At 49.9% G+C, this 14,065-nt stretch overlaps 1 pseudogene; it reads right to left on the bottom strand.

Moving 5' to 3' along the window:
- Positions 1-534: 534 nt before the first annotated feature.
- Positions 535-1,374, bottom strand: LOC136503480 (adenylate isopentenyltransferase 1, chloroplastic-like; annotated as a pseudogene).
- Between the last annotated feature and the right edge of the window lie 12,691 nt (positions 1,375-14,065).

The following is a 14,065-nucleotide window of genomic DNA, read 5'->3' as shown; positions in this document are numbered from 1 at the left end:
TGTATGTGTGTCTCTATATGCTCCCCATAAATATTGTGCTAATGGGTATGGTGCTATTTGATGAGTAATTTCATCTCCCGAACAGGTTATAGATTAGCGTCTTTAGTCAGCTAGGTAAATCGCACCCATCCCAACTATCATTGGCAGTATGGACATAGTCCCTAATGTACCTGTCTGGCATCGTGTGCTTAACTATGCAACCAACGAGTATAAATTAGCACATACATTATTGCTGCTTGGGATTTTTATATCCTTACACAATTCATCATAAAGAGGGTAGAACTTTAAGGTACATACAACCATATGATTCACTGTTGTTGCCCCATAGATTAGTACAAGGGTAGGTCAAATGTTTCCAGACAACATATAATTCTATAGGTCCGAGTCCCATGGAGGTGATTCAGGCAGTAGTCCACGCTTTGGCTACCAGAGGCCATCACCTAAATTACTTGATAATGAATTTCAGGGAGGAAGTGGCAAGCATATGCATCTTAGTTTGTGTGCACTGGTACTGACTCTGACAAACTCAATGCATCAAGTATGCAAAAAATCATTAATGGTGGCAAGAGCAGGGAGACTGACGTAGTGTTCCCATATTATGTCCTCTACAATTTGGCTTGATCCATTGAGACGTGCACACATGGCTTCTGTGGCATCTAGGGCACGAACAGGCCAACCCCAAACGCCAGCAATGTGGCAAATCTTTTTAGTTTGTGATCTGGCAAGGGCTTGTGTATTCACCTTCATCTCATCTATGCAGGCAGAAAGCCCCCTATGTCCAGTAAAATATTCCTTCAATTCTCGCACACCAATTGCCCTGGCCAACCCATTGTGGCTATCGATCTTGCCAATGGACATAGTATCATAATACTCTTTGATTTCCTCAACTAGGCCATCATCAACCATATCATCAATACGGCGATTCAAATATTCATTGAGAGCCAACTCATCAACATGGAGCCACAAGAGGCAGCTCTTAAACCTCAAATTTGGCCGATACCTTGCATTTGCGAAGGGATCACCAATGTAGGGATCATATTGTTCAGCAAGAAACCCATGGATTAGTGAGTTTGACCCACCTACCAAAACTGGCACATGGCCACGCCTTGCAATAGACGCTGAAGTTGTAGTTGCAATAGATCGAAACTAAGGTATGGATAAATCATCACTAATTGCTGAAACCGTTCCGATAAGGTGATGAGGAATACCGTGTTGGTTACTTAGATTGACCTTGTTGGTTGTGATGTTGAGGCCAGCATAGATTTGCATCTTGTCGGTGTTTACCGCTTTGCCACCAATCGCCTTGCACACATCGATTGATAGCTTCGTCTTTCCTATACCCATGGCGCCTAGAATGACCACTGGCGACAGCATCTGGAGTCTATGGCAAGGGGAAGGAGTATGGGGGATGCAATCGGGGGAGGAGGGGAAAGTGTCACCGGTGGTACCAATCATCGTTTGCCGCTGGTGTGTACTATATCAACGCATCTAATTTCTTCTACCATCACTATTTATGTGCACTTCCACATGGCAACCATACAGAGAAATACAATATCCTTAAGGATTTGATATGTGCTCCAACTAATTCGTTTTATAGGTGATCACATCTAGGTACTAAAGTAGGCTGCAAACACAGACTATATGGGTGCTCATTTTCCCTATGGTAGTCAACCATATTCAACTCATTCTTAGTTAGAGGATAAGTATTTGGTGCATTTTTTGAGTTTGTCGCTTCATGGGTGTCTTGTCTTGCATTGTTTCTCTGCGAGGTAAATGTTACTAGGCCATTATTTCCTTCTTATGTGTAGACGTTGATCAGACCAGGCGTCGCCTATTGGCAATAATGGCACTGTCCATTACATCATTATCGTTGTGTACTTCCACATGTGAAGTGTGTATAGCGACATCCTAGAGCTTGTTTGGTTGACAAGCGAACAAATTTTCTTTCCAGTCCGGTGCTTGAATGTAAACCGTGCGCCCAACTTGTAATCTTTGGAAAATTCATATTGACCTCATTTGTGTCCCCTAGCCATATAGTTGCAAAATGCCTACAACTTGCCACACCATTATTGTTTCTATCATCATCTTGTCTCTATGCATTTTACATAAAGGCACTAATGCCCATGAATAATGGAGAAAGCCCCTAAGGCATCTGGTGACTACTGACACTTTGTCACTCGCCACTGACCATGCCACTACACAACTCCACCCGCATGCGATGACACAGTCGCTAACATTAAAGAATATCATCGGGATGGCACATCATGCCCATGAGTAATGAACTATGTCCCTTAAGGACCCAACAGCTACTCCTATGTTGTCACATCACCACCGCCCATGCCACTAGATGACACTACCCGCGTGCGCTACCACAGTCTCTCACATTAGAGAAGGTCCTTGGATTGCTCGACATGGCTCAGTTCATCTATAGGTTATGGCACCAAAAGACTCTTCCACCTTAGGAGATCTAGCACGCCATAACACAACAACCTTTCCGTCAAGCATCGTACCTCCAATTCCTCTCTTTTTCTATTTTTTATACGAATCGGGCTCCCTTCCTCTTCTCGCTGCCCCTAGCAAGGTGAGGAAATCATGAACATATTTATAGAAATCTTACCCTCTCATGTATGTTAAAAAATGACTTTCCTCCTTTTCCTCGCAGATGATAGATGTAGGGTGTTGAGATGGCAGAGCATGCCCATTAGTAATGGAGTGTGTCCCTTAAGCACCCAACAGCTACTCCCACGTTGTCACATCACCACCGCCCATGTCACTACACAACACTACCCGCGTGGGTTGTCACAGTCTTTCGCATTAAAGAAGGTCCTTGGATTGGTGGACACAGCTCCATCCTTTTATCTATAAGATGCGGCACCGAAGATCTTCTCCACATCATGAGATCTGGCATGCCCTAACACAACAACCTTTCCATCAAGCATCATACCTATAGCTCCTCCCTTTTTCTACTCTCTTATACAAATCGTGCTACGTTGCTCTTCTCGATGCCCTTAGCAAGGTAAGTAAGTCATGAACGTATTTACATAAATCTTACCCTCTCCTATATGTTGAAATTGACTTCATTTTCCTCACAGATGGCAGAAGAAGGGTGGACCACCAGCTATTGCCTGAACAAGGATGGCTTCCCCAAGCTCCTGTATGCCAGCATGGTCAGGATAGGTATTTTGGATCACCCGGAATATGTAGGAAGGGAGTATGAGGAGTATGGCACTCAGAGGTGTGAGGTGATCATCCATATTGGGGCAAGTAGGGATTTCCCTGACATAAATCCTTGGGTGGTGTCCACTGTAGGGTTTTGGTTCGAGGACAGTTACCAAGCTATCGCTCGAAAAGCTTTGAGGTACCTATGCCAGATTTATGAGAAGCCAATATGTCATACACCAATGAGATTCTTCCCCCCTTTTGTAAAGAACAGCCCTATGTGGGTAACCCGAATGAAGACCCTCGAAGGCCCTGAGCTCCGTGAAGGTGATCGAACTACAGTTTTCATGACTGACTACTTGCTTTCCTTGGATAAGCAGTATGATAGGCAGGCTAAGTATTTGAGGAGGTGCATTCGTAGGGCAGAGGAGGCAGAGAAGCAGATTAGAGAGCTCTAGGTGCAGCTTGCAAATGCTAAGGTGCAGGCCACTGAGGTGGAGAGCCATGAGGCAGCGACAGTTGAAGCCTTCAAACAAGCTGAAGACCGCACACTCGGCAACTGAAGGATATCTATCTTGTCACTAGGGCCAGGAGAAGGATTGTTGCCATGGAAGATAGAGAGTGCCCAATACTAGATGGAATCCCAATTGCAACCATGGAAGGGAAAATAGTGGACACACCGCCTGCACCTCCTCCAACCGAGGCATCCCTTGAGATAGGGTCACCTGATGGCGAAGAGATTCTCCCACTCGCTCAGCCACCGCCAGGAGATGCCACCTCTCCTCATGCCATCCTCTCAAAGGATTTCTCAAGCTCCGAAGCATGATCTAAGTGGTCACATGGCCCCCTCAGGGAATGAAGTTAATATGGTCCAAAGCTAGACCCTTAAAAGTGGTTTTAGCGATGTGCCCTTACGCCTAAGGGGAGTGAATCCTAATTCACTTTTTTTGTAAACCCTCACGTGAGGAGATGTACCCTTATTATACTGTACTATTCGCTCTTTCCACCTACAATGTAATCCCCACCCAGTGTTGTGCTTTGAATTAGTAGTTCTAGCTAGGTTCGCTTACGTCTAAGGGTAGTGAACCCTAATTCACTTCTTTGTAAACCCTCACGTGGGGTGATGTACTTGTATTGCAGTGCTTGATTTTTTCACATATGGTGTAATGTAATCCTATCATGTGCTGTCCTTTCAATCTAATCACTCCAGCAAATGTTTCTTTATATGAGAAAGTCATTGATTTTATTACAAATATTAGCTTTCTTTGATGTATTTTTCCAAGATTCAATGTATCAAGTAGACCCTTCCATATAACCCATAATGGAAAAGACATCTTAGCCTTTACTAATTTTCCAAGATTTGATATACCAAACAGACCACCCATAGCGAAGCGTGGGCATCCGTGGCTACGAATAAAAGTTGCTTGTAGGAATGGAGCCACGATGATATAAGACCGATGTGATAGAACTCCGCTGTCAGCTATAAGCAGGCCAATGGCCCAAGACATGTAAGTATGAATTCTGTACTATATGGTTTTTAATATCAGTCTTGTTCAACTATGCGTATCAGCTACCATCTCTGTTAGGAATAAATTCCTTACCCTGTGCTCTTCCCTCTCATCCTAATATACATAGAGTGGGCTATTAGTCCTGAAATAAATTTTGAAGACAAGATTCAGCTACACTCCACATCGTGCAACTCAGAAAGCACATAGCAGACCGTCTGCAAAAGCCACAGACATCGCGCACATAGCCCTGCGCACTCGCGCTCATTTCTCGAATGCTGGTGCTGTCCTCTCAGCGTCACAACGCTGTCCCCTCCTACACCGCCACCCACTACACGCCGCACCACCACGCACCATAATTGCCCCACGACGCCACTCGTGCTGTCACCTTCACCACCCCCGATGCCACTGCTGCCGTTCTACATGACCTTGATTCCCTCAGCCCCAATGCCGCTCGATGTCACCAATGATGGTGAGCACCCACCCCCTTAACCCCGCCATCCATCGTCTATAAAAGCGCCCTCGGCTGCCTCATTAATCACCTCAAGGCACTCCCACCATCAAAACTAATCACCCAAATTCAAGTGCCAACCCATTCCAACAATTCAAGAAAGAGCCAGAAATGAGTGCTACCATCTGAAGACTTTCGAAGCAAATATCAAGAAGGAGTATATCATTGGAAGCAAGAAGTTGAAGCCCACAAAATGTGCGTAGATGAAGAAGAGCTCGCTATCACCATCTTTGCCTTTCTAATCCCTCTGTTAGTGGGATCAATAATCTTGTATATCCTTGTAATGTGCCCGTTACCCTACGGAGAGCGCTAAGATATTAGCTAAAACCAGAAGGGTGGAATAAAAACCCCCAAGAAATTTCATTTGGCGTCAGAGATATTTTTGAAATTTTTCCCTTCCAAGTCGCCACTTTCCCTAGGATTTGCATGAACTCCCAATCCAACAAAGACCACCGACCGCATCGGCAAAGCACATCACCCGCAGCGAAGCACGGGCAGCAGTGGCTAGTATATATGAAGGCACCCCTCACAATAGGTGTGTGGTGATTCTCCCAAACCTCTAATGCCTAGGTTCTCTTTCTGCTTCTCCTCTCCGTCCTCACACCACCGATCCACGCTGTGCCGCACCCTCACCCCACCTCGAGCATCGCAATCCTCTCCCTGCGCACGCCCATTCTCTCCCTTATGCTCCCTTGCTGGCGTGTCCTTCCTCCTCCTTGCGGCACGAATCCTCCCTTCCCCTACCTCTAGCTGGTCCCTCTCTATGCTACAGCCCGCGTAGGACCGAGCCCTTCCCCCTCTCCTTGCAGCGTAGACCATAGAATCCGGCCGCTTGCAACTTGGCCCGTGTCCGCGTGGCACACGCATGACCTCTCTCGTGCGCGCTCCTAAGCTCCCGCACTCACGCGGTCTTCCCATGGACCCACTCTCCCTTCTGCTTGCGTGGCCCACGCCATCTCCCCTCCGCTCACGTAGCCAGAGTAATCCTAGAAACACGGCCTCTGCTCCCGCTCGTGACTTGGCCCTTCCTGCACGATCTCACGCCCCCGCGAGGCCCGCCTGGTGACACGGCCTCTGCTCCCGCTCGTGACTTGGCCCTTCCCATGCGATCACGTGCCCCTGCGACGAGCGCACACCTTCTCGCACCACACGACGTACACTCTAGCATGACCCACCACCTTCTTCTCCCCTCCCCTCTGCTTCTGCACCCAACCCCCACCCCAATTCTTCCCCAGCCAGCGGTCCTAGCAACGCGTCCCCTGCTGCCACCTTCAACATCCACCATTATGACGGCGTATGCAACTAGTGCTCCAACGAGCGCCCTCACCAATCCCTGCTCTAGCTCGGACTTCGCCCCGACATTCAACAACCCGCCGTACACCACCATCTCCGTCAAGTCCCATGTGCCAATCACCCTCGAGCTTAAGCGCCCCAAACACGCTGGTCGGCCTTCTTCCTCTCCTTGTGCGGTAAGTTTGGGCTTCAATCGCACATTTATGACACGGCGGCGCCATGTCCTAATTACATGGCGTGGGTGGTGGCCGATTCCTGCATCCACAATTAGCTCATGAGCACCGCCGAGCATGGTGTCCTCAACCTAGCCTTCGGGCTTGATCAGACTGCTCGCCAGCTCTAGACGACGATTGCAGGCCTCTTCCAAGCGAACAAGGCCTCCCGTGCCGTATTCCTCAATCATGATTTCACTCCATGACTTAGGGCGTCCTCTCCATTGACGCACACTGCCAAAAGATGAAGGCCACCGCCGACATCCATCTTGACGTTGGTCATACCATGGTCAACTCGCTCATAGCTCATCCTCAACCTCCTACATGGCCTCCTGCATGGCCTCAACCCTCGCTACTCTAGCATCACTGACAACATCGCTAATTCCAACCCACTACCTGACTTCACCATGGCATGTGAGAAGCTGGTGCTCAAGGAACTCTGCCTCGCCAATGAAGGGCAAGTTAGGACGCAAATGGCTTTCTATATGGGATCACCCTCCTATGGCTTGGCTTGCCGCACAACCTCCTCCAGTGGTGGCAGCGGTCACAGTGGTGGCGGCGATGGTCGCTCCGCCAGTGCTGGTGGCAGCCCTCACAACAAGCGCAAGGGTTGTGGGGGTGGCAGTGGCGGTCCTATCCATGGTGGAGGCCGAGGTGCCACTACACCGGCTCGCCCTGGTTCTGCATCAACCCTTGGGGCCACCGACAGCTACAAGGGCACCCAGTGGCTTAGCCAGCATGGTGAGCCCCCGGCATCCTCGGCACCAACCCGCAGGCATACACTGTGTTCGTGCCAACGCAGTACTCCGACGTCACCTCCCCTCCACCTGCTGCTTCCCACCAGGGCGATCCCATGTGGAATCAGGCTAGCATCATCACTGCCATGAACTAGCTGGCCCTCCAAGACTCCAACCCCAGGGTTCTTGACACCGGCACCACTGCTCATATGTCATCATCGGACGGTATACTCCTCTCCCGCCTTTCTCACTCTTACTCCTTCATCACTGTCGGTAATGGTAACACCATTCTCATTTCATGTCGTGGCACATCCACCTTGTCGGCAGCTGACCCCACCTTTCATTGTAGTAGTGTACTTATCGCTCCTGCCCTTGTGCGAAATCCTCTCTGTTTGCTAATTTACTCACAATCATTCCTATTCTATTGAGTTTGACGCTTTGGGTTTTCTATTAAGGACCAGTAGACCAGGCGTGTGATTCTTCATAGTGATAGTAGCAGGGACCTCTACACCATCTCTCCGTCATCACCCTAAAGCTGCAGCCTCACCACCTCATCCACATTATGGCACCACCGCCTTGGTCATCCTGGTCCTTCTACCCTCGCCACACTAAATAGTCTGTTTGTCATTTCATGTAATAAGTTGACACGCTCTCTATGTCACGCCTGTCAGCTTGGCAAACACACGCGGCTCCCTTTGAGTAGTTCCACCTCCACCACCACCACTACTTTTGAGTTGATTCATTGTGGTGTATGGACATCCTCAATACTCACTACAAATAATATCTTGTGTTGCTTGATGATTACACTCATTTCTATTGGTCGTTTCCTTTACACCACAAATCTCATGTACACCACCAAATTGTTGAGTTCATTGCCTATGCTAACACACAGTTCAACACACACCACGATCATTTTAGGCTAACAATGGCACTGAATTCATTAATCATGCTACCACCAGCTTCCTCTCCACCCACGGTATCCAACTGCGCCTATCATGCCCTTACACCTCTCAGTAAAATGGCAAAGCTGAACACATGCTCTGCACCATCAACAACACAATTCAAACCCTACTGCTCCACATGTCCATGCCGCCACCCTATTGGACTGAAGCCCTAGCTGCAGCCACGTTCCTGCTCAATAGGCGTCGTTCCGCATTGGTTCATCACGCCATCCCCTACCAACACCTACACTAAAAACTTACCGATTACTCCTCCCTTCGCGTGTTCGGTTATCTATGCTATACAAACCTCAGTGCCACACGACTACTATAGAAATGATTTTAGGTGATGGTGCCCAAACATTAATGGAGGCGAGCACAAAATCCAACCGCCACCAAAAAATGCTGGGCTATTAACGGAGGCGGTCACATTTATTTATCAAGGCGGTCACTTTTGTCGGCCTTGTAAATTGATTAATGGAGGTGGTCAAAATCCAACCTCCTCCAAAAATCAATTTAAGAAGGCGGGTACCTTAGGACAACTGCCTCCAAAAATGGCCTATTTATGGAGGCAGTCGTCTTAAGGTGCCCACCTCCATAAATCTATTTTCAAAGGTGGGCACACTATAAGGCCCGCCTCCAAAAATACTAGCTCAGCTCCCAGCCTAGAAAACAACCCATCTCTGCCTTTTGACCGGGCTCATATATAACCAACACTTAACCCTAGCCACACTCCCACCATCCCTCCTCCCGTCCTAACACTCGACCAAGGCACCCCTCCCCTCCTAATCGAGTGTGGCGCGCCTCTCCCTCCCAGCGCCCTGGCCTCCCTCTCCTCTCCCTCCCCTCCTGATGGAGCGCAGCGCCCATCCCTATCCTTAACTCCCTCCTACGGTGGTGGGTGTGCGAACAGAGGTGGCAACGATGCGTGAGCACCCCTCCCTCTCCTCTCTTCCCTCTGGCGGTGGTGGGCGCATGGCCCCGTTGGCGCGGACGGAGGCAGTAAGGACGTGAGAGCGCCCCTCCCTCTCCACTCTTCCCTCCGGCGGTGGTGGGTGTGTGGCCCGTCGGCGTGGACGGAGGCAGCAAGGATGCGCGTCTCGGTGGTGGCACGGCTAGGAGTAGGTGGCGCATCTCTAATGAGCTCGTAGCCCCGATGAGATCCAAATCCCATGGCATTGTGAGATCCTGCACGAGGAGGTGGAGGCTGATGAAATCCATGCACGAGGAGGCTTGTGGCGCTCCCTAGTGGCAGATCTAGGGGCAGGCGCACTCATCGGTGGTGGATCCAGGGCATGGCCATCCTTTGGAGGTGGATCAAGGGTGGTGGCATCCTTCTGCGGTGGATCCAGGGCATGCCCATTGACAAGATCCTAACATACAGGTATGTTAAGCCTCAGGTCCAATGGTTCCCGAACGAAGAAGACCCCCGACCGACCCCTTCAGGATCGCTCGAGGGCTTAAGGGCTATGCCCATCGGGCATGCTCGTGTGCACCCACTGGTAAAGAGACCTAGTCGAGCCTGATTCGACCATAGCTTCCGCCTAAGGCTCGGGGGCTTCCCCGAGCTCCGGGCTCCCGATCTACGACATCTCCAGCCCCGGCCATTGGCTCCTGCCCGGCTAACGATGCTAGCCAAGGCCCAGGCACAAGAAGACAAGGCCTAGGTTACCATTGCCGAGGGGCTCCCTAGCGTCGCTCCCGAGGCATGCCCCTGCCAACTGCTCCTCCGACAAGGTCACGTCAAAAGCATGACACAAGAAGACAAAGCTTCCCTTGACCTTCGGGGACTTTAGGGCTTCCGTGCCCACATGCTAGCCCCTGGATCCAGCTTCCTTCACTACCAAGAAGACTCTAGAAGGTCTCACATAGGGGAGGCTAGTCCAAGCTAACATCTCCTGACACGTAGAGTGTCAGAACAGAACAGTCAAATGATGCCTAGGCTTCTTCGGCTCCAGGACACCACGACGGTCCTCGGCACACCGCTGCAAGACCTTCCTGGACTTTGGCGCACATAGACCATAGACTAGAAACCTCCAACCGCCTTGTACTCAACCTATCTTGTTATATAAGGGATAAGGTCAGACCTAGAGGGTGTAGGATCCTGATTCAATCTCCATTCCATTCCATTTGCCTCTGCTCTGCACAGCGAGCAAGGCAACTCAGAGAAGGGCACCGAGAGCCCTTCCTCCACCACATCCAACTGTCTCCTTCCTCACCGATGAGGGGGAGACTCCACCGACGGTGAGGCAACCTTACGATTAGCACCGAACTAACCCCCTACCAAACTCTTCTTCCTTTACACTCTGTTGTAACCTCCCAGAATTTGGGTGCTCTTGAGTATAAGGATCATCAGCTGCTGGACATAGGCACCGAATTTGCCTAAACCAGGATAAACCATTGTGTCTTTTCTGTGTGATTCTTGTGTTCCTAAGTCCACCTGAGCCACCAGAGACCCTGTACTCTGACATTGACTCGATCAACATGCTTGCCACGGTTCTGACCCCACGACACCCGTCCTCCGGCGGCGGATCAAGGGTGAGCATGACTAGATCTAGGTACAACAACAGTGATGATGAGCAGATCCAGCTATCGGCGACGGCAGCGCATGGATGTTCTCAGTAGGCTCGTGGATGGGCTCGGCGGGCCTATCCGTGGGTTTTCTTTTTTTGTTTTTTGTGTTTGATTTACGGAGGCAAGCAAAGCAACTGCCTCCATATGTCATGGATTAACCGTGACCTTTGATTGGAGGCAGTTGCAATGCCAGCCTTGAGAAATAAAGAACGCCCGCCTCTAATAAGATTTCCATAGTAGTGATGATTCCCCACAAACTCTCCCCTTGCTTTGACTCTATGTGTGTTCCTCGGCTACCCCTCCTCATAAGGTTTACCGTTGGCATAGTGTCTCGACATGTCGTCATCAATGAGTCAGTGTTGCCCTTTGCTATGGCTCCCTCGGTGGCCTATGTGACGTCGTCACTGGATTTTTTGAAGCAGGGTCTCTCTTCACCATCGCATTCAGGCATCGAGCGCCCATGTACACCTACGATAGCTCCCTCTCTTAGCGAGGATGAGAGCCTGATCTCTAGGGCACAGGGATCATCTGCGCTGGCCTGCTCCTCCTACTCAGCCGCGTCCCACCAGCTGCCCTTGCACCTACGGATAGGGGCCCTGTCACCGCACCTCGCTGGGTGGGTCTTCTGCTCCTCCACGCCTAGGCGGGTCAAGCTGCTTTGGTCTCACCAACCAGCGGCCCTCGACCAGCCCCTATGCCTTCGATGATGACACCGCCAACTCTGGTGGCAATGGCCATGTCCTCCTCCGCTAACCTGAGGCCCATGGTGCCACTAGCACCAGTGCCCCCAATGCCAAACATGCAACCGACAACACTACCTCCCTCCCACTGGTGACGCATTCTCAGACCAGCAGCGTGCGTCCAGTGGAGCGCCTCAACCTCTCCGCCACGACAGCCTCACCAGTTCCAGCAAACTACCACAGCACCCTCGTCGATCCCAATGGGCATGCTGCGATGGCCTAGGAGTACAATGCTCTCATCACCAATAGTACCTAGCGGCTTGTACCTCGATCGCCTGGTGCCAATGTGGCCACTGGCAAATGGCTGTTCAGGCACAAGTACCACTCTAACGGCTCCCTTGCCCGACACAAAGGCGTGCTGGGTGGTCTGTGGCTTCTCACAGTAGGCCGACATCAATTACGACGAGATGTTCAGCCCGGTTGTCAAACTGGCAATGATCCACACCGTCCTCAGCATCACCGCCTTGCTTGCCTGGCTCATCCATTAGCTAGATGTGAAGAACTCCTTCCTCCATGGCCACACCGAGGAGACTGTCTACTGTCAGCAGCCGTCCGGCTTCATCGACCCCACCAAACCTGACTATGTTTGTCTCATGCAGAAATCCTTGTACAGGCTCAAGCGGGTGCCCAAGGCCTAGAACCAGCGCTTCGCCACATACATTTGCAGCATGGGCTTCATTGCGTCCAAGTCCGACGCATCTCTGTTTGTCTACAAAGACAGAGATCGCTAGCTACTCCTCTAAGTCGACGACATCATTCTTATGGCGTCATCTCGTGAGTTGCTACAGCTCATCATAGCACGCCTCCACTCTGAGTTATGTATGATGTATCTTGGCAACCTCCGTCACTTCATCGGCATCTCCGTGACGCGCAACAGCTCGGGGCTGTTCTTGTCAAAGTGTCAGTACGTTGTCAACATTTTCTAGAGGGCTGGCATGTATGTCATCCCACTACCATGCCCGTGGATGCGCGGAACATGCTGTCCGCCACCATAGGTGCCCCAGTGGCTGACCCCTCCGAGTACCGGAGTATCATAGGCGCTCTCCAGTATCTCACTTTGACGCGGCCTAATTTGGCATATGCTGTTCAGCAGGTGTGCTTGTTCATGCATGATCCCCGTGAGCCTCACCTCGCCATAATCAAGCGCATTCTTCGGTATATCAAGGGCTCCCTCTCCATCGATATTTACCTGGGCACTGGAACCGTCTCCTAGGTCACCGCCTACTCCGACATTGACTGGGCGGGCTGCCCTGACACACGCAGCTCCACCTCTGGCTTCTGCGTCTTCCTCAGCGACAATCTGGTGTCCTTGTCCTCCAAGTGCCAGACTAGTGTTCCGCTCCAGTGCCGAGGCGGAGTACACGCTATGGCCCATGTGGTGACCGAGTGCTGCTGGCTGCGCCAACTCCTCATGGAGCTGCACATCTCAGTTCCCTTGGCGATGATCGTCTAGTGTGACAATGTTAGCATTGTCTATATGACTGCGAACCCCATCCATCATCGTCGTACCAAGCATATCGAGATCGATGTCCACTTCGTCCGCGAGAAGGTTGCTTTGGGACAAGTTCACATTCTCCATGTCCCTTCATCACACCACTTTGCCAACATCATGACCAAGGATCTTCCCATATAGCTGGTTTTGGATTTTCGGACTCGTGATCCCCCGCTACGACTACAGGTGGGTATTAGGATTATTGTACAGCTAGCGTCTTGTCTATTTATAGCTAGCATATTACGCACTATACTTGTACATGGCTTTATATATATATATATATAGCTAGCATATTACGCACTATTTATAGCTAGCATATTACGCACTATATGTGCCGATGTGAAAGTTATTTGCAAAAACTACAAGCGCATCGCAGTAAATAAATGTTAGTTTGTTGGACTATTACATAGCACATTCATAATTTATAGTGCAGTGACTGCTGATCATGACTAATTCTGGCACGGCATATTTCTCATCAATTCTATATATTCTGCGTATTTGATTAGCACTGTAGCAGTGATAAAATCACCAACATTGGTCATAGTATACCAGTAATACTGAGAGAACTTGGCACAATATCATGTTCCATGCCCTGTATTCGTGTAGTGCAATCTTTTCAGAATCGGGAAATACACCATGCTGAGATGGGCGTCTGTTTATTAATTATCTAAATGTTTTGGAATGCCAAAAATGTTGAACCGAAATAGCTATACCATATTTAACTCCATCTCCGGTCCCACAAAAGTATATATGTGAATTCATGGCAAATAACCACAATATTGCCGTACTTTGATAATTATTAGAAGGACACAGAACATTAAAGTTCTGCTTTGGCCGCATGTAACTTAAGAATTCTTCATGTTTAATGAGTTACCTCAACATTATTATGGCAAAAGCTGCCTAT

This window comes from Miscanthus floridulus, chromosome 14, assembly GCF_019320115.1.
Source record: "Miscanthus floridulus cultivar M001 chromosome 14, ASM1932011v1, whole genome shotgun sequence".
Taxonomy (NCBI): Eukaryota; Viridiplantae; Streptophyta; class Magnoliopsida; order Poales; family Poaceae; genus Miscanthus; species Miscanthus floridulus.
The sequence above is the reverse complement of the archived record's forward strand: the minus strand, read 5'-3'. Positions and strand labels throughout refer to the sequence as shown.